We start from the raw sequence: 24,725 nt of genomic DNA on the forward strand, positions 1-24,725 counted from the left end.
AAACAAACAAGAAGGGAATCAACACAATAGTAAGTATGTTTACAGCCAATTCACCGTTTGCCTCCGAGCATTGTGCTTCATGCTTAACTGGATAATTGTTCAAGAAAAAACTATTTTTCATGTGACATTCAGATGGTACTGTGGCTCGAAATAGGCACAGAACTGAATAAAACCAGAGGGTTTCTGCATCCCATGTGACTGACATTAGTTTAGCATGGATATTAGTTAAATGTTAAAATCTACACCAACATATTTGCCTCACAGATAAAATGAACTGTAAAACTTGCAGAATCTTATCCTTGACATTATAAAGCCTAGACCCAACAACAAACCCGAACTGTGTTCTGGCCGCTGATACGCAGTCAGTATTTAATTTTTCAATACATAATCAGAAAATCTCACCAGTAGCTGAGAACAACTGTGTTTGCATTTTTGTTTTTAATGCCGTCGTCTTGAGTTAGGCTTGTGATTTTTTTTTAAATTATTTCAAGATAACAAAGCTGGTTTTCAAATTATAGCACTTTAATTCATCAGATGAGAGCATAACTGAGAATACGATAATGAGTGTTCGGTTTATTTGACCAAAACTGATTTCAGACTTAAAGATCACTGTCATGACTGTTGGAGAGGATTCCTAAGTCCATAACATGGGTTAGGGTTAGGGTTATCCTGTCTGTGGTCAAGTGGCTTTGGTGACCGCCACCATCAAACACTTTGGTTTTGCAGGTTCATAAACCAATGACATTTCCAACTGCCTCAGCTCTACTGCATTTAGTGCTCATTAACAAATGTCAGCATGCAAAACATCTAAACTATGATAGTGAGGGAGGTAAACATTACCTGCCAAAAATCTGCTTCTTAACATTGCAATTGGCTGGTGCGCTAGCTTGCAATTGCTATCATGTAGCTCTAAGCACAAATGTTAGCATTTAGCTCAAAACACACCTGTTACCTACTGCCACACAGAATGATAGGCAGCCAGTGTATCAACACATGAGGCATCTGTGCCTCATATTTCAGCCAGCAGCTGAACGGTTCTCGGCTGGACTCTGAGCACTGCCAAAACACTGGTGACCTGCTCTCTACGCTGCCTGAAGGCCTCCTGTGGAGACATAGATTGGGCGTGATGAAGCTACCGCTGCTCTGCTAACATGCTGCTTTTGCCAGACTACCAGGGGATTGTTGATGTTTACACCACTAGCAGATGAGCTTTGGAGTGCTGGGGGAAAGAGGTTTTTCAAGCCTGGAGCTAACTGGTTAGCAATGCTAACCTCACACAGTACATAGATGTCTCTGATCCGCCTCTTTCTCCTGATCCGCACCAAAAGTTAATAGCGTCTATTGTGGGCTGACAGCCACCCTCCACCCGAGTTTCATGGAAAACAATGAAGCAGTTTTTGTGTAATCCTGCTGACAGACAAACCAACCAACCAACCAAATGACACGGCCCAAAACAAAATCTCCTTGGCAGAGGTAACAAGCATCAACCAATTGGTGGCTGGAGGCAGAGATAAATCAAGAAGTAATTAGAAGCACTCTAATCCTTTGTGTAACTGTCAGTGGTACAGTTACTTCCCTCATCTACGTAACTAAATATAATCACGTATCAAGTATGTCATATAGGTTATATTATTTTAGTCCTGTTTCTCTCTGTACCATGTGTCCAACCTAAACCTGCATATGACCGCACATCCAAAACATTTCAATCTCAAACATACACAGATAAGTTCAACACGACCTAACTGACCCTGCAAGTTCAATAAAAGACAGGGAGAGAGAGAGAGAAAGCAGACATCTCCATGTCAGAGAAAAGAAACCCTGAAGACATCAGTAAGAAAACATGGACTTCATGGACAAAAGACAACATTTCCACAAGTATAGAGTTCTGTCCGCCAGCCAATTTCTCCAGGGCCTGTTTCAAAATAGCAACATTACAACAGAGCAGTTTGTAGACGGAGAGAGATTTTGTCAAACGTCCTATTAAGGAAACTTACTTCAGCCACTTGGTACTCCTGTCTCCTTCTCTCAGTCACTATCCAGGGTGGCTGACCCCACATCTCATCCTCACAACTCATAAAACGGTGACGTAAACCTGAGGCATGTTCCTCAGTTTCACTCATCACGGCTCGCTAACCACCACATGAGTAAAGATGAAGTGTTTCATCCGCCTCGCTTTACTGTCGCTGGCACGCAAGACAGACATTTAAGGACAGGTCAGGGCTTGATGAGGCAGCTATTAAAGCATCAACTCCAACGTCCTGAGATTATACCCAGAAAAAAAGGGACCAGTTTCCTCAATTCAAATGTCAGAATCGTTGGGATAATTGTTCTCCTCAGGCAGCGGCGAGGGACAGAGGAGAGGAGGGGTTGGTCGTCGGGACAAAAGAAGGAAAGGATGAATGAAGAAGAAACTCTAATGAGAATGAAAGTGGTTTGAGTTGCCCATCATTAGGAGGATTAACACAAATGTAGCATTAGTGAATATGCACTGTGTGTGTGCCGTGTGGCTGGTGTTTGACGTGCGCATGGCGCGTGAATTCAAAAGATTTCTACATTTTCGAATGTGAGAAATGCAACCGTCATTTTATTTAATTCCTCGGGTGTGTAATTTCTGACACTGCGTGATCCAAAGATTAACATCGCATGCTATTAGTTAAAGCTCAATCATGTCGCACAAAACCTGAATGAATAAACAGACAAACAGCAACAAGCAGTCGGTTATATTAAATAGCAGACATGCCATAGCCCATTCCACTGAGTGAAAAATAGCCGGCGGGTGCAATGACAAGATCTGATATAACCGTGCTGCGTGCATTTTAGGATGAGAGCTTCTGAGAAACCTGGCTCGAACTGAAGCAGCTGCACCCCTGGCTAAACCACTGCAGTCAGGGCTATTAGGACATCAAACTACACCTTTATGCTGGAACTGCAGTGTGTTTTAAAGGCTTTATTTTTCTTTCAGAGTGTTTAATGCTCGACTGATTTCTGGTATTCCTGCAATATTTTTCCACATGAAAAGAACATTTCCTGCTGGTGTGCGCACACAGAGAGCAGGCGTGGTCCATGACGGCTTTTGACAGTTGCTGAATGAAAAACGTGTTGAAGTTTAATGTTTCTCAAAGGTTTCGGGTAACAGTTGATTTTACAGGTTTGCAAATTTCAGTTACCAAGTAACATATTTCCTTGAATGACCCAGCAGTTATGAAAATGATGACAGGTCAGCAAACTCAGGTACATTTTTTTTCACCATTTATATTTTGAAACAAACTTTTTTTAAATGTCTTTTTGTTGTTGTTCTTCTTCTTAGCCACCACATACTGTTAATTACAGACAAAAGTGACTTCATAATCAAGACTCACGGGTCTAATTTTTCCCTGAAAGTTGTAATCCTTAACTGCCTATTGAGGCCTGATACTGTCTTCAAACCACTCAAGTTAAATGTCGCTCTTTCTTTATTTTGAGACAACAACACATCAGCATTTGTTGTACTGGTGAGAATGTATATGCTTCAAAAAAATCTCACTTAACCGACCTGCAGTTTGACAGAAACTAGTTCACAATTGGGCTGCAGCAACTCACTGCAATTTAGTGGCCGGATGAGTTTACCAGTGTTGAATTACCAGCTATAAATGAACAGCATGCCGGAAAATAGCAGAATAAAAGTAGTTATTGATATTGGGGTAAAGTTTGAGGTCATTATTGTTAATTTAGAGCAAATTTCAAATGAATTTAAATTATGTTACTTGGTAATTACCACCTGCTTACCATGATACATCCTTTTCAAAGAAAAGAAAAAACTGCACCTGACCGAACATCACAAGACTGGTATTATATTCAGTGCTTTGCAGGTCAAATCGAAATGATTGTCACAGCCTCGTTTCTGAAATCGAAGTAAAAATGTCGTATTTTCAGACAAATCAATGTTTGCAGACCAGTTGCAGTGTTTGCGTTGCCCCCTGCACATCTGTCATATCTGCAGCTTAGGAGGCTAAAGAGCCATTAGGTCAGTGTCCAGCCCGCCTCCCCCTCCCTCTAACTTTATCCTCTGACATATCCATCCTCACTTCTCTCTTATTTGTATCCGCTTGTGGTTTCATCCTTCTCTTAAGCCACTTGCACACAGAAGAGTAGGTCTGTCTTTATTCCAAAGCTTGAAGCAACCTTTTCATTTTCCAAATTAAAGACTGTCCATCATTCCTTCGTCAGCGTATCAGCCCAGTTCCCCCTCCATGTGCTGAAAAAAACAGAGAGCTGGGTGAACAGCCAAGATCCTCATCTCACCTGCTCTCCACGCTCACTTAAGCTGTAAATCTTTCACACGCCTGAGTTAAGGATCAGAGCTGCTGCACACTGAGACGCATGTAAATGCACAGCGAGTAGACACACATGTGAAAGAGCAGATGTACATGATGGAGAGCTTCCCTGCCGTTACATTTGCAGATATGTGTCTTTTGCGTGTACTCTGCTGCAGCTACGGGTAGAGGCTGCAGGCTGCCCTCTGAGCTTAAAACTCCTGAAGGATTGGTGCAGATAATCAGCCTCCGTGTGGAGGCGGGAGCAGCCACAGGTTCCCTCAGCAGTGAGGACAGCAGAGACGGAAGTTTTTTTGTTTTTCATGTGCATAATACAGACACTGAGTACATGCTACCAGGCCAGCTGGATGTATGCCCCCTTGATCACAGTCTAGTTATTTAACTGACAAAATCTTGGCAAAATGTGTAGGTTGCACAGTATTTTTAACAGTGTGAATAAAGGAGGAAGGTTCAGGATGGACCATGCTGATCACCGCAGGGAGCAAGGATGGTCATACAGCATCCGAACCCTCTCACCAAACCTTGGCGATGTTGACGATGTGAATTTACTTCAGGAAGGACTGAAATGTGAAAGAAGACAAACTGAGAGTGGCATATCTCGTAATGACAGGTTGACTTTGATTGAATTAGATGGGTTCTAAAACAAACAAAAAAAATGATTCCAAAAGATGTTGCTAACACCCTGTTTAAGTAAAACCCGTGCTGACAAGCTTATTGTATTAAATTATGATCATTATTATTATAATAATAATATGTATTATTGTTATTATCATCATCATCATCATCATTAGCATGCATCCCATCTGAACCCTGAACTAGTTCAGCTGTTCAGGAGAAAGCTCCAGAAATGTTTTGTAGACTACTAAACTTCACCCGACTTTCCATCAGCACACATTGAGAACATAATGGCAGAATTTTCATTTTGCTGCAGAATGATTAAATGTAAATATAAGATTGCATGCAGCCCTGCTTCACTTCTTACTTTAGAATAGAATGGAATAGAATGATAACAGTGGATACATGTCCAGTGAAGACGGTGCAGGCAGCGTAGCTTTACTACTTGTGTACATTTCAGATTTTGCCTTTTGATGTTTGCCACATGCCACCACAAAAGAAGAACTCACAAAAACAATCTCCTACACCAACACACCAGAACATGCAGCAAGACTGTGTGTGAGAAGTGTGTGTGTGTTCACGTGCTTCTGTGCTGTTCACTTCTGCAGAAAGTCAGTGGAGCCTGTGGCGATGTAAGTCGGATCATGTCGGGGTTTGTTCTGTTTGTGTGTGTGTGTGTGTGTGCGTGCGTGTCTGAACGTTTGAGTGATGGCGGCCCACCTCAAGGAATGTAAATCCAACGCGCATGAAAGAGCGGCCTCAGACACGCTGGGGTTTTTGTAACTCTTATGTTTCGAGATTCAAAATGTTTGTTGTCACTACAGCCGTACAATTACACTCATGTGAAATTCTTTGGCTGAGAGGCTCAATTACAAGAAACGGTAAATAAATAAACACACCATATAAACATAAAAACTGAGTATGAATAGCAATGAAAATCAAACAAACAAGAAAAACCTACCAAAGCTGCACATGCGATCATTAGTGGAATCTAATATTTGTCTTATCTTAACTTTCTAAATCAAAGTCAACTGTTGATCACATATCGGGAGTGTGTGCACGCCTCTCACTGAGCCTGAAAAGCAACCCTTCCTGTCTCTGAGCATACCTGATCAAATGTATTGTGCTTTTGGTTTCTTTCTGTGTTCAGGTGTGCATATCACCGGTTGTTTTGGTGTGCATGGTGGATCATGAGGGACGGAGTTTAAATAACCGCTGGCCAGTTCAAAAGAAACGTGGAACCAAAACACTGGCTTCAGCACCTCAAGGCAAACAGACATTTAATATTTCTGCACTGAGCTCACTGACTGAAAAAATCTGATATAATCTCGAGCTTTACTTGCTACGATCAGTTTACGGACCAGTTCTTGGACGTTAACTGAGGTAAGGTGATGCAATAAGCCCTCCTTTATTTTAATAACTTCAAAAAATAAACCTATTGTTTAAAGCCAGGTTTGGTAACATAATAGAAACCAGCAAGATCAAGCAATATTTTGAAAGCATCCAAAAGTCCCACCTACCCCGTCAAGGCCTCCCACCAAAGCCACACAATTTAACAAGCTCTCTTAGCCGTTTTGGACTAATGAATACATAAATATAAGACTGTTAAATGCCACAATCATATAAACACAGGCAACATAGCTGTAACAAAAATACCTCAGTCCAAAATGAATCTACCTGGTGCAAAAATTACTCTTCACTGCTGTGCATGTTTGCTTTGTGCAAATGTAAGCAGTTGAAAAAGTCTGTTCCAGTGTTGTGGCTCTATACTTGTCTGGTTCTGAGGTTGTGTGCTTTGTGCTACTTAGTTAGATTATGAACAAAAGGCTCCAAGGCTGTTCAGCCTTGTTCTGCTAACCACTCAACTGACTCTCCTGAAGTTCATGCTGGCCAGATGGATAACCTGGAGACAATCGCTTAAACACCAGTAAAAGAGCTGTGTTCAGCGTATTTCAGTCTGAAAAGGCCACGCGGTGCAGTATTTACTCCTTACTGCTGTAGGTGTGCTTTGTGCCAGTGTTCTCTGCTGAACGAGTCTGTTGCCGCTTCTGTGGCTCATTAGTCCTCTGGCTCTGGGGCTGTGTGTTTTGTGCTACTGAGTTAGCTGCTGAGCAACTACTGCGAGCGCAACACTTTGGTGTAGTCGCTAACCGTATCCAGCTACCTGACTATACTGACATCCGTGTAGCTCTAACTGGCTACAAGTAAACACGAGCAAAATTGCTGTCACAATTGTTCTCTAGTCCAAAACGGCTAGCTAGCACGGCAATCACTCCTTACTGCTGTAGTCTTGTTCTTTGTGCTAACGTAGCTGCTGAATGAGTCTGTTGCAGCCTCTGCAGCTCAATAGTCCTCTGGCTCTTGGACTGAGTGCTACTGGGTTAGCTTCTGAACAGCAGGCTAATGGGCTGTGTACTGTGAGTGTAGCACATCTTTGTCATTGCTCAGTTTGAAAAGGCTACTCGGCACACCAGTTACTCCCTACTGCTGTGGGCATTTGCTTTGTGCTAAAGTTAGCTGCTGAATAAATCCGCTGCAGCCACTGTTCTTTGGCTTACTGAGTTAGCTAGCTGCTGAACAACAGCCTCGGGGGCCTCATACTGTGATTGCATTGTAATCAACGAATGTATTGGGATATTTTGGCTTTACTTTCTCTTTTGGGGTGTAAATTGCATGAAAAGGAACTTTCACTTGCAATAAAGGGTTTTTGTGTTAGCTCATGCAAGACAGACACCAAACCATCCGTCTGGTTAACATAAAGTAATGATGAAAGCAGCCGTGTTGACATCTGGCAGCGAGGAGGGCCGACCAGTGGGGGTAATGGGAGGATAAGAAGTTCGAAAAAGTAAGGAGAAGAGGAAAAAAATACAACTTGCATCTTTTTAGTTAACTGTTACGACTCTCATCAATCTCATTTCCAGCAGCCCTGTTTTTCAGCAAAAAAATAAATAAATCCCACTTTACAGTACCTGATCAGCACCACACAGCAGAGTATCAAACTAGCTATCAGAACAATGCTATTGAAATGCACCAACACATACAGGACGAAAGTTAAAGAAAGCTTCAACAACAACTTAAATCCTCAAATAGTGTAGTTATGCTGTCAGTCAAAAGTGTAGTAAATATTGTGAAGCATGTACAGAAAAGGGAGGAATAAGGGGAGTAAAGAAAGTGGCAGTGAGGCACCACAAGACACATCAATATACTGAAATTTGCAGGGAAGAAGAGGTAAGAGGAAGAGAAATGGAAAATTGAACACGGCAGCCAGGTTAAGGCTGAAGTAAAAGTGGCAGAAGATTAAGCTATTTGAAGGAATTGGGCTACAAAATCGACAGTGACCAGCAAATCACTGTCTAACCTCTGAACTGACTGTAACTGGGACGCAAGCCTGGTAATCTATTGGCAGTAACGCTCAATAAGGCGGGCCAACTGTTGTAGAACAGAGGGAAAGGAAAGGAAAGCAATTCAGACTTGTGACCTTGTGTTATTGGATGCCAATTTTAACGTCATAATTAAAATAAAAAATGAGACACAACCTGGCACATTATGATAGTTCTGATGGGCCTTGCACGAAATCAGTATCTTGTGATATAATTCCCCACAATCTGACAAGTAGATCTGACATTTACTTATCTATTATTCGCTGCTGCTTATCCTCCATGTGCAAATTTACTCTGCACAACAAAAGGGTTATTCAACTCAATTCGCTGCAACCGTACTTGACAAGAGCACATGAGGTCTACGCTGTACTGATCCTGAGTCGAAGTCAGGCGATTAAACTTCTGCCGTGGCTGCCAGGGCTAAAATCGTAAAGGACACATGCTCCAAATTAATTAAAGATTCACCGTTGCATTTGTAGCTGGAGGAAAGCGGCGCAGGCGTGCCTAACCCCCGAACATCTCCGAGTCATTCAAACCTCACAGTACACAGACCGGTGGGCCGTGAATTTGAATGCCGCTGCTAACAACACAGAGATCTTCCAAAATCCCAGCAGTGAAAACAACATAACTTATTAAAGTCTTAACTTGCATTTCGCTTGTCATACTTAAAGTCAACAAAACCTACAAGCCAGTTTTCCCTGCATGGCTTCAGGTGGATGCTGCTCAGCTGTTCCACTGACTCAGTTACACAACAGACGCTTTCAGCAAAGCAATCCGATTAGACAAACAGGTTCCGACTGTGCTGTAACTGACGCACAGCTATATGTGTTTCACGGTGGCTCTGCCAACTCGTGTGGTAACTACTAGAAAACGTTCATTTCCTGCATGTCTCTCACCGTCATGCATGCTGCCCGCGGGAAGATTTTAATGACCGTACATGACCTTTCTTTCTTTGCATCAAGTGCTACACCACGTGGCTGCTTATAGATGGTTGCTAGAAACAAACATGAGATACATGGTTACAGATAACGCAAATAAATTCTCAACTGTTTTATGTTTTGTTTTTTTTCTTTTTTTCTTTTCCTTTCATGGAGTGTGTTTTATAGATTCTTGAGCATGTTAAAGGTTTAGAAAGTTAAATGAATGACAGCCAATGGGAGACCCTTTTTCCCACTGGAAACACTGCTCCTGAAACGCCTCCTCACAGAGGAGTATGAGAAAACTGAGGCTTTTTTTTAATGTAAACCTTTTCCATTAGTAATCCAAAATGAAATGAACCTGAAAATGAGCATGAAAATGTCTCCTGTCACACTGAGGGTATTATATCAGTTAAGAGAAGGGCAAGAAAACAAAAAATGTGAACACCAAGTCATGTGGCACAGTATACAGTTACAGCTGAAAATCAAAAGAAAGCTCTTTTTAGTAGAGCAAGAAAAAAAAACGCACGAAAAAAATTTTAAACAATAGCATAGAGCCTTAATAAAAGATGAAACAGCAGCGTGATTGATGAGAACTTGGATTCACACTCAGTCCTGTCTGATTTCTTTTCGTTTACAAATCTGCCTCGACCTGCAGAAGAAGACGGCTACACTGAACAAACGCTATTCCTCGGCATAAATAAGGATTATAAGGTGTAATGTGAAACATTCATCATCAGCATTTGAAGTAAAAAGATGAGCTGATAAACCAAACAAGGATCTTGCTTGAGAAAAAGTGAGTGATGAAGAGTCTAGTTCAAACAGCGCCTGCATTCTTACTTTGTAAATATGTCACATATCAGTCCATGACTCACTGATCCATGTTTCATTAGCGCTGTTTGTCTCATCACCAGAGCTTTTGCTGTAAATCAGCGTGATAGATGGTGGAACAAACTTGAGTCTGCTTTACTAGTGAAAAATGAATACAAATAAATCAGGTCTAACAACTCTGGATCATATACCTAAAGAGATGTCCTACTTTCTACTATAATCTAGTACTATTTACTTTTAACCTCAAATGTCATGTCAACAAAAGGTGCCAAATCTTTGATAACATTTAAACATCATAAATTGATAAACCTAACACAGAACGCCCTAAACTTAAGGGAGACCTTTGAGTTTTTAGTGTTTTATGTATCTTCTTGTGCCTGTAGAGATCTTTAAAGTTAAAAAGGTCAACAGAGCAACAGAAGCTCCTCTCTCCCACAGAAAACACTGCTCCTGTCACACATCTGCATAATTTATGTTTATGGGATAGTTTGTCACTTACGAATTAATTTAGCAGAGCTGCTCTGTTGTTGTTGTTAGCAGTGCTGGGTCAGGCATGTGTGTGCTGACCAATCAGGGCAGACTGTATATTTAGGAGGGGGGGCTTAAAGCGACAGAGCATTTCAGACTGAGGGGGGATTATAGTGCTGCAACCCTGGACAGTATGAGGCAAACTGATGCGCTTTTTTTAGGATTAAACCCAGTAGTCCGTCTCCTTTTTAAAAGTTAACTGAAAAAAGACTGCAGCTGGTGAGGAAATGCTGTAGAGTCAATGAAACGCGAGTCCACAAGAATTATCAGCAGCAATCTCACACTTTGCAGATACACGTAACAAGCAAACAGTTGAGGTGTTTGAGCAACAGAGACGGCTTAGGAAGTACTGGAACCAGAATCTCTGGTGATAACATGTTTGATAAAGCTGTGGTTAGTTCAGCTTCATGTGGTAACATAAAACTTTGGTTTCTTCTGTAATTTCCAACTAAGATTGGCACTATTGACAGAGAGGACTGATGCAACAATGCTAATACTACATTTGTACATCACTTTGAAAATAATGTGATTACATGTTAAAAAGCAAATACATTTGATTGCAGTTAAATACTGTTGATATACGATCTTACATTTTAGGATGCATCACAAAACGGAGGAAACAAAAAAATAATCTCAAGTCGATCCTGACCGCACTAACAAGCATCAATTCCTGAGGTTTCCTGAGCGTGACATTGGTCAACACACACTGGAGTGTTCCATAGTCTGGACCACCAACAGTGTGTGACCAGTTTCCCTGACACACTGTAAACTACTTTAGTCCAATAAACATCAGTGCTGTATCAGCTAATGTACGTCAAAGCCTTGTTTAAAATCAACTCGCTGCACTCAGTTCACATCAGGAACAATTACCATCAATAACATTTTTTTTAAAACAATCCACCCCCCGATCCATTAGTTAAGATGACTTCTCTCTGTGGCTCCGAGCAGAAAAACCTGTTGGCTCAGGGAAACCACAGCTGTACCAATCTGAGACAGTGGGACGTTGGACGGCGAGGGATGGTTTGCGTTGCGGTTACCGTGGAGACCCCAAGTGATGTTACATTCAGTGCGCTTAGTGACGGGGCTTAGCGAGCAGTGTGCCAAACCAGCAAATCCTCCACAGGGATTTTCGCCCGGCAATGTCTGAGCCCTAATACTGTCCAATTGACTCCAGATGTTACGGCACAGAGGGAGAGAAAGAAAGGGAGAGGGGTAAAAATGACAGAGACATCCAGACTACAGCTCAGTTTCCAGCCAAGTTCTGCAAACTCCCATCAGCGGAGAAAGACTTCAAAGGAATATGAAAAGTTTGTGAAATGTCTTGAGTGATCCAACAGAAAGAGTCGCTGGAAATAATGTGATTAACACTGCTGGTCAAATCTGTTGGATAAACACAGATATGCTTGGAATCAAAGGTATGCTGAGTGGTCCCATTTAAATAACACAGCTATTTACAAGTGGCTTCTGTGGTAATGAAGTACAAAATTGAAGAAGGCCAAAGTGTTTTAATGCAGCTAAACTTGTAGAGAGTTCCATTCAAACACTGCTAACATTCAACACGAGGACACAGTATGTGGACTAGAGAAAGAAAAACAGGAATGGAGGCGTTGATTGCAACTGATCCACCTGCATTTTCTCATCTTAAAACCTCCCACCATCTGGTCTGTTTCTGATTCTGTGAGATAAACCAGGGAGAATACATAGGAGTTTACAAGTTTTCCACTTATCAAGAAATTCCTGAAACATCCCTGGAGATTTCAAGCACTGGATTCCACACAGGTCGGAGACTATCAAGGTTTTTGAACCCACTTCATCCACACCCCTGCCGCATTAGAAGCCTAAATGGAAAACAATATGAAGAAAGAAGGAGCAAACACAGTGGTTTAAAGTCTGTTGGGAAATTCCTTAAGTGTGGCACTTTACACTGTAAAACACAGACCACTTTATCTTTTTGCAACATCATCTTGCTTAAATGTGCAGTATGCAAGAATTGGCCACCTGTCTTGTTTGGAATTAATATTCCAAACACATGGGGGTGCAGAATATCATCAGAGTAACTGCTAACTACTGCCAGCTGTTTGCTGCTAGCTGGTTAGCATGCTAACTTCAGCTGATGTTTCTACAACAGTATACATAGACTTTTTTCACATACTCTCATTTCTTCAGATTCTGCTTATAATTTTGGTAAATTTTTGAATGTTTTAACCTAAAATTCTAACACATTGCACATTTACACATCAAACGTCTTTCTTTAAAAGTCCACCTAAAGTTACAATTGTAGCAACAGTTTAACATAAGCTTCCTTTTAGAAAGTTAGATTTAGAGACTGATATCACTCTCGTGTCTTATTGCAAAGTATGAACCTATCCCCCGAATTAATAAGCCTAGCATATAATTCAATTAGCTTAGCAGTTATTACTAGTAAAAAGCATGGTCTAAAAACAACACGCTGTGATTTGACAGGGGTTAGGTGCATATTTTCTGACCGAGCGTAGTCACTTCCTGGTTTTTCTGCTGGTTGCCTACCTTACAGCACATAGCTAAGAAATAACCTTGTTAAACCAAAACAGGTTGATTGTACACTTCAAATATCCTGCAAATTACCTGAACAACATATAACACATTAGTTTAATAGTTGAAAAGTTTTGATACCTAGATGCTTCCCTCTGTTTCAGGGCTTTGTGCAAAGCTAAACTAACCAGATGCTTGCAATGGCTTCATATTCTGCATAGACTCAATGAGAGTGGTATTGATGTTCTCATCTGACTCGCAGCAAGAGAGCAAGTGGATTTCCCAAATTATTGAACTATCACTGTCAGTCATTTTATAATTTCTGTTCAATGCTGGAACCCATTAGCTATTGCCTGACAACAATTTAGCTTCTGGGGGCGATGGCCAGTGTTTGGGGGCTTTGAGTGTCACCAGTGGATGACAGATACATGGGCTAAGACTTCCTGTTGCGTGCGCTAGTCAAACACATCTGCTAATCTCCATAAACATACACAAAAGCTAAGTAAAAGCTAAGTCATCTTTAATTGATAAAAGCCAGCTCAAACATGATCAGACCAGGACTGCAAACAGACTACAGACAGAAACCAGATCACCTTTGACACCAAAACCACATCCCTGATTATAGAGCTTTATATTTCACTATTTCCTGCAAGTGTCTACTTCCTGTGGGCAGAGAAGTACTTGAACACAACACATTTTATTTAAGTACATTTGAATCTCTACTTTATGGTTTAGGCTGTTAAGACAGGGCGGCTTATGCTGCTTGTCTTCCTCCACCTCCCACCTCACTCTCTTTTCACCCCCAGGGTGTTAGGGTAAGTGAAGGGAAGGGCAGAATTCCAATCATAACAGTGAATTATCCTCTGAATGTTTCGCTGCCTCCTGCCAGGTGAGTCATCCTAGTCACCGCAATTATGCCTTGGAAAAAAAAAAAGAAAAAACTAACTTGTGCCAGAGGGTGGCTGCAAAAGCAAGCCTCTTTGGTGTGGCGTTTGTGTATGAAAGGGAAAGTGATGTTAATCTGTGTGTAAGCTGTTTGATAAAAAGTGCTGTGAAAAGGTGTAAAGGTGCACACAGTTGTACCATATGCATACGGACCTACAGGTACACATTCCTTCACCTGACAGAGGAAACAAACAAGAACCAACACCCTGCAGCCAATCTGATATAAACCAGGGACAAAAGAAAGAGACAGTATTCATACTGATCATCTACATACATGACAGTCTGATCGCTGTTCCCAGTCCTCATATCTCATTTCTCACAGTGAAAGTCATTCATGCTCAAAAGGCAACCAGCGACAGTCAAACAGAGTGTTTTTCCACCGCAAATGTTGAAAAGTTGACAGTGTTTTCAAAAGTGACCCCTGTCCTTTCCCATCTCGTTTGACTTGGTAAAGACATGAACAATTGTATGGAGTGAGGCAAGGGAATAACCATCAGTCATCGTTGCGCCTTTCTGTTTTTTCGGAGCTTCAGATTATCCATGGGAGCCAACTGGAGGTCCTGCTCAGACAATGGACTTCATAGCTGCTTCCTGTCTGTCAGTGAGTCTATCCATCAGCTAAAACCAACAATGGAGCATGACAGCCAAGTACAGATTGTTCCCATAAACACTACAGGACCAAGTATCAAATACATTTGATTCTACAACAGTAGTATAATACAAAGTCAACTCTTCAGAATGGTTAGTAAAATCCAGTTTACTTCACTGCACAATTTTGGAGGAAATACGATACAAATTAAAGCAGCCTGTGCCTCCAAATGCCAACGATTTGTAACTGAGAAAGTTGAACTTTAACACTGGAACCCCAACATCAGTGAACTTCGAGACCCTATTTAAAGTCCACCACTGAGGTGACTTAAAGGCATCCTGTGGAGTTTTTGACCTCTTTACCAGCAGGTACCCATTCCGTGGGTTGTTTGTGAGGATACCTGCAATGCAAAACACATTACCACCAGTCATTCCACACTATTCCACTGACTTACAACATACCAAGAAATGCAGCAGTGCGGCTGGCAAAGGCAGGAAAGAGGAAGACTGCAGGCAAATAAACATGTAAACAATATGTGTGGTGGCTTAGGGTTAAGACACTTCCTGTGAAACACAACCGCCCTGATATAAGTCCAATCAGAGACCTCGTCATTTCAAATCCGAAAAATGTGAGTTTTTCTTTGAAAGGAAATGGATGCAACGTGTTTGTAGGGCCTCAAGAAACACGTGTTTTGGTGAGTAGCACTGAATGTAATCCAAAAACCCCTCAGGGCGCCTTTAATGATGTTGTGAAGACTTTGGAATTTGCTCTGAAGCAACCACTGGGCTCTACTACTGTAACACACCCAATAAATTAGCGCAAAGTGGAGATGTAGCGAGCCACATTGTTGCAAACCTCATTTGCATATCAGGGCTAACATGCAGAAATGTGTTTCTGCATCTAAACTTTAGCACTGCACTTCCATTAAGTTGTGGGACGTGTGGCGGACAGGTTGAAGCAGCAGCACCTGAGCTACCCTGACCTTTGGTGGAAGTATTCCTCAAGCTCTTGAACACACAGTACAAAACACTGAACAAAACAGTTAAATCAAAAGGCTAGCTTGATACTGACGCTAAGAACCATCGAATGATGGGAGCTGCTGTCTTTCAACATTGCAGGCAAGAATCTATCTGGCTTGACTTGGCAGAAATGTTGAAATAACATTTAAACTGGCAACTGTTTTTGCTGTCATGAATCGTTCTTGAGTAAATACTGACTGCACAATGTAATCGCTGGGAAATGACACCATTCCGGTGAAGATTAGTTCCCGAGAAAAACATTGCAAAAACATGCAATTCCGTCTGCTACCTGGGTGGACTCTTTCCATAAAAGTCAAACTAAAGCTCAAAGGAAGCGCATCAGCTGGTGCCAGCCAAAACAGCAAGAGGCAGTGTTTTCCCGGGTCTCCATTCCCAGGTAACAGTGGAACGACTGGAATAACGGTTCACTGCAAAAGAAGTGGAACCCTGCTGATGAATGAGGCAAAGAGGGAGAGTGATAGAAAGCCAGGTAAGATAAGAATGAACGAATGGTATTCACTCTATGGCTAACGCTCCAGTGTTAAGACAAGACTGTTCCGTCACTGATATGGGTTTCCCATTACCAGATGGACTGGAACCGCTCAAAACCAAAGTCTGTCTTGTGTGTTTTTTTCCATAGCACTGAGACTGGGTCAAATTGGAAGTCTTACAGTTGTTTTTTTTTGCTTCGGACAGTGGCCAGGCTGCTAGCAGCAGCCGCGTTGCTAACGCTGTCTTTGCAACAGGAGTGTGCGAAGTAAAACCACAGGGAGGAGCTGTCAGTGGGGGGATGTTATCGTCTTTTTCTGCTTTAAGTTTAATCTATGTTACATTCAATCACGTTTGCCAACAGTCTCACTTACTTTATGCCTCTCAAGTTGTAATGATAGGTGCCAAATGATACCTGCCGTTGGCTTGCATGAAACTACAGATTTCCCTGGGTTTGGGAAATGAAAACATTTGGGATCATTTAGAACATTATACAACAAAATATACAACTAAAATATATACAAAAAATATACAACTAAGGTATTTCAATGCAGAAACGCTTCATTTTATATCTTTAAATCCTATGTTTCCCATAATGCAACTCCTTCATGTTATCTAGTGGGCTGTCTCTAAAGCAGCTAAATGCGTGGGACAGCACAGCGGTGCGAGGAGTACGTTACTATTTACCACCGAGGGGCCACAGCGAGCAGGTAACATCATACCGTGTCACCGGAGTGTGTTTCTGTTTATCAGAGGCTTCACACTTTAAACATAGACGACCCACTGAGTGAAACCAGCTGCTCAAGTGTTTGTGCGGCGAACTGAATTTGCAGACTCTTGACCCTCGGCGGCACATGTTTGTCCCTGCCCAACCGGTTGGATAAACGGGTGCAGCGGCGTCGGCACGCGCTTGTTTGGCCCAGCGTGTGAAAGAGAGAGGGAGGAACGGAAGAAGAAAAGCCTCCGTCCGTCTCCTCCTTGCACAGCGGGGCCAGGCAGACACAACAGGGCTGGCAGCAGTGTTAGATTTCTGCGGCTCTCTCAAAAGGCGACGCGTTATTACTTTGATGTGGTTTTTCATTATGCCCCACATCTGACAAGGTCCACTCTGACTGGGGTTACACACACACACGCATACACACACGCATACACTGAGCAGAGGTTTGTGCTCTCTCTTCCAGCTGTCCTCCGTTTTTTTAACTCAATTTCTCGCATCATTTGTTTTCTCCCAAGCACACTGACACACTTGTTTGGTGAAAGCACTCTAGTTACATTTGCAGTATTGTCCTACACTTAAAACTCTCCACAGGCCCGACGTGAAGCCTCAGCAGTGGGATCTGCCGGTGTGCGATCCGAACGCTCCGTCGGAGATGTGGCAGACGGAGCGTTGGCTCTGGCTGTGTGCGAGAGTGAGAGACAGACACTGCAGTAATAGGTTATAATAACCAACCCAAATCAGCCGCAGAGATCAGGGAAGCTAATCCGGTGTCAAGCCTAATAGAATCACAGACACAGGAATAGACTGCAGGGCTCAACACTGGCTTTGACCTTGCTTCAGTGTGGGTGTGGGTGTGTGTGTGAGTGTGTGTGTCTATGATGGTAGTATTTCCTGGATTAATGGTCCAGGGGCAACGGCTGGATTACCAAGCAGGCAAAGTGGGCAGTTAAAGGCCCAAAAAGCTCAACAATAACTGTGAGGTTTTAAAATCTCAGCATATTGCAAAGAACCGTCTATGTGACAATTTGTAGCAATTTATTCACTTTTTTTGCACCATATTTTCATTGGCTGTGATCCAGTTACATATGCTCAGAGGATTGTAATGTGACAGTAACTTTATGGTGCAAAACGTGTGTCAATGACTTCTTTCCTATGACTGAGGCGAAATGTTAAAGGGAGAAAGAAACATTGAGGAAATGTATGTGTTGTCTTTGTTGATGAGGCGGATCTCATGTTGACTAACTCACTATGTTAGTGAGGACAATCCAAAACTGCATATTCTCCTGCAAGACCACCTGTCAAAGTCTAAACAATGCATCCCTGTCACTGATATCCAGAATTTCAGGTGGTACTTTCCCAAACCATCCCAAACATGTTGACGAAAATGGATTTACATTTCATCGACTAAAACTATGAAAGATAAAGGTGACTAAAATGTAAAATGTTAAAGCATCATTATGTAGAAATTGGCATGTTGTGTGACTCGGCACCCCCCCCCCCCCCCCCACAGTCTCTGAGTGCAGCGCCACTGTCGTCAATACAAATCCCAGGTCTCGTGACAGTTTGTCAGACGTGATGTAGGTGCTGACCACAAACAAAACTCATAACGAAATAAAAATGTGACGTGCTGAAATCTTGTATGTTGACGTAAACATGGAAGTAACCACTCTCTCGCTGAAGGGACACAGTGCAGTAACAAGTGATGGGGGGGCGAAGATGGGAACATAATTCACCCTGTTACAAGACGCTGAACCATCAACATGATTTTGAAGCTGTTATTCTATGGTAAAAAAAAATAACTTGTATAATGTTGCTTAACACTTAAAACATTTTTTGTCCAACTCTAAAATAAGCTGCAACAGACTCGCTGGACTCTTGAGGTGTAAGGCCAGAGCAGATCCTGTCAGTGTGCACTGCAGGAGGGTGTCTCAGCTTTTTTTAACCACTGGTTTAAGCTCTATTCAGGGCTGGACTTGTCCTCCTCATTTGCTAGAGTCGGTACACCGTTAGCTCCATTTTGCATTAGGCGCTTGGACCACAGAGTTCCTCCCTGCTGGACTTGTTTAATTGCATATTTTAACTTGTGTTCTGTGAATTTGACGTGGGTCCCATATCTTATAGTTTCTTACGTTTCATATTCTATGATGAATGTGTTTCATAGTATTAACATGCAACAGGTAATATTCCAGAGTAACGTACAAAGTACATTTTTTTCAAATGTAATTGTTTTTTTCCTTTCAACTTTTGACCTCAGTGTTTTTGACGGCACATGATGTCCCCGACATCACGTGGAAGAAATCGGAGTCCTCAAATTAAATCCGCACATCCCCTTCTTGTAAGTACAGTTAATTAGCTCCAAAACCACGGTCGATTAGATACGGATCAATTGAGTCTTAATGTCGCGTGTCACATGCAGAACACATGATCAATCTTCGCCTGAAGAATGAACTGAACTACATTTTAAAAAAGTGTGTCAACAACAACAATTACTGAGTTTCCGGAACAAAGGTCATGAATTTTCTTCACAATAGGCTCCGCTCTGCTGCCTCCTTCTCCCCGGCAGTATTTGTCATCTGACTGGGTTTCCTAAAATCAGTTCTTGTTGCCTGTGGATCCCAGTGTTACAGTGAAGGTGCCCAGCACTGTAGCCAGACTGATGCCTGCACCGATAATTTTTTTTATAGCCCACGTCTTTGTTTTTTTCCTGTTTGTCGGAAAGAATCTCAGAGAAATTGAAAGAACTGTGTGCGTGCATTTGTGTGTTTATTGTGTTTCTGTGCCGTAATGTGTGAAGATAAATACAATTCTTCCTCTGTAAAATGCTAAATTAATTAAAAAGTGGCACATGTTTTCTCAGTTCGAGCCCATAAAATGCTAGCAGGTTAAGTTTCTGCAAACCACCGACATGTTCACAGTTGTGCATGTCCTGCGTACCAGACTGACAAAACAACACGTCATAGAGTTTTACATGTTAATGGACTGACTGTCATGCCAGAAGATGGAGGGCGTGAGTTAAGAAAGACTACAAGGCCTGTGTTTGTTGGATATTTTTAAGGCCAAATTAAGACAACTTCCAGTCCAATTTGTTGCAGCAAGAACTGGATATTTTGATGAGAAGTAGGGAAATCCCCAGCTATATTTGTGGTGGCCAAAGCAGATATTTGATGTATGTGAAGCTGACAGAAGCACTTCTGTATGACGGTGACATCACAAACCAGTCCTTGGGCTGATGCCTACAATGTCTCTGCTGCAGGGGATTACAAACAAGTGAGTTTGAGTGAGTTATGTTACTTATTGGAAAGACGGCAGAGAGTAAGGAGGACGGAGATGAAATGATCCTGAGACAAAAAGACAAACTTAAATAATAAACAAGTACAGTAACGTTACATATAGGAGGTAAGAGGTGGGAAAATGAGGGAACAGAGAAACATTTGAAAAGTTTACGTTACTCTGAAGTACTACTTTTGTGATTTTTTTTTCTTTTTTTTTTAACCAGCAGAGGGTACAACAAAAGTGCAATTTCTACAAAACCAAAGTATGGTGCTCAGTCAAAATTATTAGTTTAAAATGTATGTAGATATAGCTGCTAGCACAGAGTGGGCCTAATAAAAAATGCCACTTTTGAAACTGCCAGTTATATGGGATACTTGTAGATGGATAGAGTACTTTATTACAGCCGCTTGACATTAATCAAATACAAAAACAGTGAGGTAGGTAGCTTCTGTGTAGTGAAGCTGAATTTACTGTAGACTAACTGGTGGCTTAGCTCACTACACTTTCCAAGAAGCTTGCCCAACACTACATATAATAGACACATGATTGAATTTCACTAACTTGACACTGACACAGCTACTGTTGCTTTACTTTTTACCATGACAACTTAATTTTCAAATATGACAACATAGTCACTTTAGCTAACACAGCTAACTTTAGATGTATTTTACATTACAGAAACATTTCACTGATTATTTGCTGTTCTCAGCTCAGCTACTGTTACTTTGCCTTTTTTTTATATACCATTATCCCATAATCTGGTACATATGACAGATCAGCCAAAGTTTTCAACAATGAGGACTTCCTGCCAAAGTGAGAACATCTGGCTGGCTGTCAGTGCAGGTTCTTTTAAGATTATAGAGTTTGGGTTAGGTTCAGGTGATTGTAAATGTTTGGAGATGATTACTTTAATTGTAGGTTATCATAAGTCAAACATACATATGGTATTTGTTTGTTCCACAGTGGCTGCCAGTTCTGAAAACACCTCGACGCTGTCACGCTCTTTGGATAGAAGCCTCCCCGAACCAGTTTATTTGTCGGTGCAAATGTATGTGTTTGCATTGCAAAATGTTTACTGCCTGAAATTCACCAATATTTCATAATGTTTCAATCTCCAAAAACAACTATTTTGGTGAAGAGGTCTCAAGATTCAAGATAACAGAACTTTAAAAGTGGCACCCGCTTTGCTTTACTTTCTATCTCAGATACAGAGTGCAACAGGGAACGCCTCCTTTCTTTGATATGTTATTCCCATTTGCCCAGATTATATAATGTTAAAAGTTTCTGGCTTCTTTCTAAAACTCTACTCGACACAGAGGGTGGGGTATTCAAAGCAAGTTCAAGCTGCATCAAGTTGGCACTTCGTCCTCAGATAACCTGGCTATCATACCTTCAATCTCCCAATCCAAGGGACAAATCCTGACCTGAGTCTTATCATACCAGAGAATGCACATTACTCTTTAAAGGCTGTTGGTTTAAATACTGTACTGTCATTCATGGAGTAGACCTTGTTTTGGTTTTGGTTATCTGATTTCTGAATAAAACTCAAATGTGTTTATCTTTCTGTTCTCTGATAGTTCTGAGAATCATATTCTGGGTGATTAATGTCATCCGTCATCTATTTGACAGAATTTCTAGAATTTCATGGCTTGCTTTCTCAGCCTCCATTAACTTCTGACTAGCAGTAAGACTTTCATTTTACCACAAATGGATCCAGAGGCAAGAAATGAGGGGACTACCAGACACTGAATGCCAAAACAGATGTTTAAAGTGCGAGGAACTCAGTACTATTGGAAGTAACGCACTGCTGTCTCCTCTGTCCAAACCAGTACTTATCCTATTTCAGTTAAAAACAAAACAAAACTAAACTAAATTAAAACACACGGACTGATAATCTGGTGACGCCAGGACTCATCACGGCTCCAGTCATACCAGGATGACTGATTATAAGATATATTTAAAAGAACAGGGGTAATTATAACAAAGTCACATTCATTTTCATCTGAAATTATTTTGTTTACAAGCGTTTGGAAGATTCAGTGAGAAGTCCGTCCAAAAACCATCAATCAAGATATTCCACTGTACATCTCTCTTTTTGTCATCCGTCCTCTCTTCTGCACCAACACTTCTCATCCAAGCGGCCAGCACTGCAATAAATCTGCTCTCGGCTGAATTTAGATTCACTTAGTTCGGATTTAACTATGTCTGACTAGTGTCATGCTGTGTCACTTAACCACACATAGCCAAGATGTCCCAATTGGAATACACAGTGCAGTTTTATTTCTGTTCATATGAAGCTCGGAGTCACATGAATGGTGTGGTGAACATAGTCAAAGAGAGCCATGATGGTTAGTTTGGAAGATGTTTTGAAGAAGGCTACAGATTAGGCAGGAACATCATCAATCACCAAGCTTTTTAGTGATGCTACTAGTTCTAGAGATGGCAGTGTGTATCAGGAGCTGAACTAAAATATCTCGAGGGTTACTGAATGGATTCCAATACATTTTGCACAGACATCCTAAATTACTGATCTTCTGACGGTTTCATGTCGCACCGCCATGAGGCTGACATCTGTGATTAAGTGAAATATCTTGACACCAACTGAAAGGGTTGCCGAGAAATGTATGAATTGTCCTAAATATTATGGGATAGATTGCTGTAAGTTTACAGCCCCAGATGTAATGTTACAATGCAAACATGCTAAACTAAAATGGTAAACTCTATGCCTGCTAAAGATTGTTTATCATGTTGGTGTTTAGTACAAATGAACATGCTAGCATTATTATTGAGCGTGTTAGCATTGGGATGTCAGCTTTTAGCTTGTGTACGGACTCAACTAGCCCCAAACATGGCTGTTGAATATTAAAGCATGTATGGACAGAAAGCAAGGAGAATTGTTCTCCATGCAAAGTTGCGGATATAACTAAAATTGCCCATGCTAATGCAAATAGGGAAATCAAACGACATCAATATGCAAAATTTGCGTTATTCACAAAAAAAAAGAGTGTGCGAATGGCGCAAATGTTGAATCAGAAAAACAGGGATACCACTTCATATTTATACAAAGACAACAAAACAAAAAATGGAGAAAAGTCAGGTAGGAAGATGAACTATCTCAAAGTTCAAAAGTCACATGATTCCAGCTATTGATTGTACTTTACTATGAACTAAGTTAGCACAAGCATTAGCACAGTAACTCACGTGAGTAACACACAGTGAAACATTGGATTTGTTTTGGTCAATTTTCCAGATATATTTTGCTGATTATTTTTAAAGCTTGTCCAAGTCTTTGCCCCAAGTTACAAAGCAGAAATGATGACCCAGGATGAGCCTGTTGGTAGCCTTAGATCCTCTGGTGGGGCCCTTCTGGTCGCTGGAACAAACTTGCAGAGGAGATAAGTCTCGCAGAATTACAATTGTTCACCTTAGACTCGGCTTCCTTGTGTTTGCTTGACTATTGAGTGTTTCGTGTTTCCTTCTTTTGCTTGTTTGTCAAAACGCTTTGTAAACTCTGTTTTTAAAGGTGCAATATTAATGATGTTTATTATTATAGTTCAAACGCATATTTAGAAATGTGTTAAATATCAGATAATCTCTCCACTCCCAAACATTTTTGCACGCTACCATGTTTCACATGTTCAGGTCTGTGTGTCTATCACAGAGGTTATCTGTGCATGTAAAACGAGGCTCCTTGCCAGCAGTAGTAAATTGGCAATAATCTGGAGGCGAGACAGCAGCTGCCAACCAGTATTTTGTTTGGAAGAGCTTCCAACGTGCAACTAGTTTCCCTCAATTATCACCTTTTGAAGGTTGTCTGGGCCTGCACTCAGAAACAAAATAGAATTGAACTACTATAAATCTTGATGGATGTCAGGGATGGGAAAGTACTGACATTCACAGGAAAGAGCTATACGACTCGGCGTCACATTATCTGTCTATTGTTTACTGTATTCCAATATTTGAATGAGTGCAGCTTTTTGAATCTGCCAGGAAGCCTTCATTTGCCTTTGCATGATGTTAACAGCTCTATTCAGCTAACCCCAACCCTAACAAACAAAAAAAACGGTCTTCCTTCCTCCAACATCTAATCTCTACTTTCCCAATTGTACTTTGCCATGCTAATTAGATGTAAACAAACCAACCTCGACTGTCCTTCCACACGCACTGTGGCGACAGGTTGTGCTGTTCAGTGGTGATGAAGCCCAAATATTTCTATAGTTGGTCTTTGTTTGTGTTTTCATCCTCCATCCATCCTGCGTTCGGTCTTCAGTTTGTCCATGTTTTAATGCAGTCACACACAGGAAAAGTCCAGAAATATGTGAAAATAGGCCTTTGAGTTGACTGGAGTTGTTTCATGGTTAGTTTGGCAGATGTTTTGAAGAAGGCTACAGATTAGGCAGGGACATCATCAATCACCATGCAGGAAAACCAGTGCTGTAATTGTGCAAAACCCCATCTTGGCAAAGTTTATGGTCCATTGCTAAAACTACAAATTCTCAAGAGTATCACAATTGCCAAGGCCATAGTCCATTACGCAGTAATGAAATCAGGCCAAACAGAAGTCAGCTGGATATAACTTCAGTACTCTAGGTTTGTG

The 24,725-nt window shown here is 41.3% G+C and overlaps 1 protein-coding gene and 1 long non-coding RNA gene across 13 annotated transcripts in view; one reads left to right on the top strand and one right to left on the bottom strand.

The window, feature by feature from the left end:
• The window catches only part of LOC119032274, a 173,810-nt gene that overhangs the window by 42,091 nt on the left and 106,994 nt on the right, over window positions 1-24,725 (top strand). For 2 of the 11 annotated variants that reach the window (XR_005078836.1, XR_005078831.1), the window contains 2 exons: window positions 19,110-19,190; window positions 21,092-21,688. The exons of 7 other annotated variants lie outside the window; for them this stretch is intronic. This is a non-coding gene — a long non-coding RNA (uncharacterized LOC119032274). Of the gene's footprint in view, window positions 1-19,109; window positions 19,191-21,091; window positions 21,689-24,725 lie in introns of those variants that run through there. 2 more of the 11 variants (XR_005078833.1, XR_005078835.1) reach the window with 2 other exon arrangements.
• Window positions 1-24,725, bottom strand: part of ntf3 (neurotrophin 3) — a 40,877-nt gene that overhangs the window by 7,924 nt on the left and 8,228 nt on the right. The gene's annotated exons all lie outside the window — the stretch shown is intronic.

The sequence above is a fragment of the Acanthopagrus latus genome, chromosome 14, assembly GCF_904848185.1.
Source record: "Acanthopagrus latus isolate v.2019 chromosome 14, fAcaLat1.1, whole genome shotgun sequence".
Taxonomy (NCBI): Eukaryota; Metazoa; Chordata; class Actinopteri; order Spariformes; family Sparidae; genus Acanthopagrus; species Acanthopagrus latus.